The 4,709-nt window shown below is 35.1% G+C and overlaps 1 long non-coding RNA gene across 1 annotated transcript; it reads left to right on the top strand.

Moving 5' to 3' along the window:
• The first annotated feature begins 224 nt into the window (after window positions 1-224).
• Window positions 225-4,135, top strand: LOC112765531 (uncharacterized). Its single transcript, XR_003183814.3, has 3 exons — window positions 225-805; window positions 923-1,129; window positions 3,877-4,135. It is a non-coding gene; the product is annotated as an uncharacterized lncRNA (long non-coding RNA).
• The last annotated feature ends 574 nt before the right edge of the window (window positions 4,136-4,709 follow it).

The raw sequence follows: 4,709 nt of genomic DNA, 5'->3' as shown, positions 1-4,709 counted from the left end.
AATTTAACTAATTAGCATTGAGTTTAAACTGTATTTTATAAAAATGTGATTAATATATTTATTTTATAATTTAAATTAGAAATAATTAATTTCACTTAGCAATATGTTGATAAATAATGTTCTTATATATTTTTAATAGAGTATATTTAATTTTAAAATTACTCTACTCTTCAATTTTATCAAAATATCTATTCATATCTATCTATATTCTTTTATAAAATCCTAATTTTAACCCTAATATCACAAATTCCTAATTTATAACCTAAATTCATAAATCTACAATCAGAAAAGGAAAGAAAAGGCACTGGGAGCTTAAGGGGGGGGGGGGGGGGGAACAGAAGGGAAGAAAGAAGGAAACGGAGAGCAGAGGGAGAGGGTGACGGAACAGAGAAGAAGAGGGAGAAGTGGATCGTCATCGGGGAGGGAGGAGACTGCCGCCGTCGTGAGCCATCACTGCGCACTGCCGTCGAGTACACGGACCAGAGGGAGATGCGAGCAGTGACTGAGAGGAAGCTCCGTCCTCGTCGCCGTTCCATAGTCGCTGTTGAAGCCAACCTCGTTGTCGTCGAATCGTCACTGCTGAACCGCTGCTGTGCCGCCATCAAGTCTGAGTTGAGGAAAGGAGACGTGGAGTCGGCATCGCCCAGAGAGAAACGCGAATGGCGAGGCGAAGCAGAACGCATGGTGGGAAGGCTTTCCTAATTCATGAACCAAGGTGGAGGAGAAGGCCGTCTTCCCCGTTGCTGCTATAATCGTCCGTGCTGCTGCCGGTGCTTCCTTGTTCTGTTATTCCTTTCTAATTCTTGTAAGACATTCTTGTTCTGAACCTCCACTTGACGTTCTTGTTTATTCCACTGCCATTTTATTAGCCTTACTCTTGTTCCAATTTAATTTAGCCCCTGTTCCACCCCTGAATTTCCAGAATTATTACTCTACCCAATATGAATTCATTGTTTTGCTCACTGTCGTCGCCAACTCGCGTTGCTGCTGCCCTGTCAAAGCTGTTGTGAGTGTTGCTAACATTGGCGGATAAGGGATGAAGGAGCTGCTGCATTTTGGGTGCAGCCCAACCAGTCATCACGCCACAATTCCGTCTTCAGTTTCGGTTTCTATGAAATTCGACATTAAGGTAGGGGGTTTAAAACGATTTCAATTTAAGAATGCCTACAAGGTTTATTGAATAACTGCAAATAGATTTAATAGCTGTGAGTAATTGATTGATTATGTAATTATTGAATTGTGGCTGAAAATTGTGATTGGAATGGTTGAAATTGTGATTTGGAATTGTTGATTTGTGATATTGATTGATTATGTGGATTGGGAATTGCTTGATGACTAATTGTTGAGAATTTCTGAATTTTAATGGGTTATATTGGATTTGTTGCCGTTGAGTTGTTATTTGGTATATTGTAATGTTAATGAACTTGGTTGGTGATTGATTTGGAATTGGTTTTGAGGGGTTTTGAAGGGTTGGATTTTGAATACTAAATAGATTGCTGAAAAACTGATTTTTGAAATTAAAAGGTGACTTTGGAAGTGAATCAGTTATTCAACGATAATCAAAATGATATAAGAGCAAAGGCTGAGTAAAGTATAATAAAAGTTGTTGTTGGGACTCAATTTTGAGAAGTTTGAATTAATTATAGAACTAGTTATGATTTTTCAAAGTTAAAATGTAAAACTTGATTTTCTGCATTATTTTTAAAGGAAGCCGGAAACTTTGAAAAACTATAACTATTTCTGTGATTATCGGAATTGCGTGGGACCAAGTCCGGATTGAGCTTGGGGATATAGGGAACTGGACTGCTGAATTTGAGACTTTTTCACTAAGTTTATGATTTATGGTGAATTCTTGAATCATGGATGTCAAAACTGGTTTTTCTGCAAAATGTTTAATGCAGCAGCAACTTGATTCCTCTATTGGAAATTCTGCAGTTTGAATTTTGAAATGGAACCAATTTTAAATAAAATTTTATTCCTATTATTTTAATGCCGTAAAATTTCAGAACAATTGGACTTGTAGTTTTAAAGATATGAATTTTTGAAGGATGATGCATTATGCAGAAAAAGCCAGATTCTGTTTTCTTAAATTAGTAACTTTGGGAGTTTATAACTTTTGATCCTGGATAGATATTGAGATGCAACCAATTGGAGGTGAAAATTAAGTATGTTTAGTATATGTGATTTAAATTTCAGGATTTTCCATGTTTTAATAAGTGAGTTATGGGACTTGGAAGAGGTTGTGTTCAATGATTTGTAAAACAGAATTCTGCAGAAAATTACCTAACTTCCAAGCTACGTAACTCCTTCATTAAAAATGGTATGACCCTGGAACCAATTGAGAAAGAAATTTGGATGAGTTATGTTTAACCACATTAATTTTGAAGGTAGTTGAATTTAATTTGGATTTTATATGAAATTTCAAATGTTGTGTGGTGCTGCTGTCTTCTGGATTTAAAACACTGCAGAACAGTCACGGTTTTGCTTATATTCCCGAAGCTAGAGACAACAAAAAAATTATGATTTTTAATTTAATAGAAAGTTTAATCCGAGACGGTCGCATGGATATAAAGTTTGCGCAATTCCAAATTCATTTGATATTTTAAAAACAAAATGGAAATCAGGCTGCCAAGTTGTGTTGGTAATTATTTTGGATATGGAATTTAAGAAATAGATTTTCTATTATCAAGTGTTTTTGAGAATATATATTGCTGTGGCAAATGCTGAAAGAGGCTGATGAATTGTTGAGAAAGAAGGAACCCGTAAGGGTGGATAAGTCCTATTTTTAAAGGAGATTATGTCCAAATTTTTATAAAAATATAAGGACTTAATCAAAATAAATATTCAAGGCTTATTTAATAATAATAACTTCAATGATTCTTTTAAGAAAAGAATATTTGATTTATGAGATTGTTGGCAAGGGCGTGGGTCTAGTCCCGCTTGCTCAGTGCGTAAACCATTGTGCAGGGATGGTGGTTTTGTCCCGCCTGCAGTGAGGACGGTGGTTTTATCCTGCTCACGTATTGATAAATTGTTCAGCAAGGACGGTGGTGTGATTCCTGCTTGCATATTGTTTTATGTACCCAGTAAGGATGGTGGTTTAATCCCGCTTACTGTGGAGGCAAGGACGGTGGTTTAATCCCGCTTGCGTGTTCCGGGCAAGGATGGTGGTTTAATTCTCGCTTGTCTATGGGACCTACGGATAAGGATGGTGGTCTAATCCCGCTTATCCGAGTCGGGTCTGGCAACATAACCGACGCGTGAGCTCATGGCCAGTAGGACAGGCATGCATCATATGCATCTATGTGACATTGTTTGGGAGTGTATATTGTAATTAGTTTGCCTAAGTGAATAATTCTGTTAACTGCTAATTGCTATACTTGATATAATTGTTCTTGATTGTGTTTGAACCTCATTACTTGTGTTTGTAACTGATTAGCTGGATTGTGGTGAATTGGATGCTGGTTGAATTGCTTGGGCCTGAGGCCGTGATTGGATTGTGTTTGAGGTTTAGTAAGTATGAAAGATTGAGCTGGTTCAGCATAGACTTAATGAACCTATGCTTGGAACAGATTAGTCATTCATACGGTCTAGGAAAACTTTTAAGATTTTTATAAAGGAAAATATGGGTTTAGAATTTTGGATAATTAACTGATGCTTTATAAGATTTTGGATTTTTGAATGTTATGCGGTTGGTTTTCAAAATAAAAGGTTGACACGGCGAGTAAAGATCACTGCAAATGGAAACAGTTTTTCTTTTAAATACTTTTGAGTGAAATTAACTATTTGCGTTTTATTCTTTACTTTCACGGCATTCTCGACCTCTACTGAGAACATGTGGTTTGGTTCTCACCCCCAAATTTTCCACCCTTTCAGCGACAGGTTTGAAGACGCAATTTGAAGCTGCGAGCGATCAGTAGGCTTTCTTTATGGTTTTAATTGCTTTCATAGAATTCCCTCGCTCTTGTCCTTTGAGATCTTATTTTACATAGAGGGGTAGGTTTAGTATATTGTATTTGAGTTTTATTTGGTCTCTTTTGTATAAGAATTATTATCAATAATATCTATGTGATTATTATTAATTGTGAATGTTTGAATTATGACTTTAATGAATAAAAAACAAAATTTTCTGGAATTTTCTTAAAACTGAAACGCGAACTCGATACAAAGGCTCGATAATTAAGTAGTTAATACTAGAGAAGGTTACGTAATGTTCTTTCTAGTGGAAATACCCTGACTTAAGCAAGGTATTTTACTGGACGGGACGTTACAGGTTTTATTAAAAATCTTTTTCAAAAATAATTTTTCTTGATCTTGTGCCAAACTTTAAGTTTGGTGTTTTCTTGTTAATCTTTCTATAATTTTCGAAAATTTTAGTTTGGTTTTCTAAAAATTCTAAGTTTGGTGTTCCTTCTTCATGTTCTTGTTATTCTTGTGAGTCTTCAAGGCGTTCTTGAGTTTTCCTTGTGTCTTGATCTTAAAATTTTTAAGTTTGGTGTTCCTTGGTGTTTTCCCTCCAAAATTTTCGAAAACAAGGAGCATTAGATCTAAAAAATTTTAGATCTTGTGTTATTTTATTGTTTTTTTCTTTCCTCATTAAATTCAAAAATATCTTTTCCCTCTATTTTAAAGTAATTTTTCGAAAATCAATTTTAAAAATTCAGATTTTTTCTATTTCAAAATTTAAAACCCTTTTCAAAAAAAAAATT

Source organism: Arachis hypogaea, chromosome 17, assembly GCF_003086295.3.
Source record: "Arachis hypogaea cultivar Tifrunner chromosome 17, arahy.Tifrunner.gnm2.J5K5, whole genome shotgun sequence".
NCBI classification, from domain to species: Eukaryota; Viridiplantae; Streptophyta; class Magnoliopsida; order Fabales; family Fabaceae; genus Arachis; species Arachis hypogaea.
The sequence above is the reverse complement of the archived record's forward strand: the minus strand, read 5'-3'. Positions and strand labels throughout refer to the sequence as shown.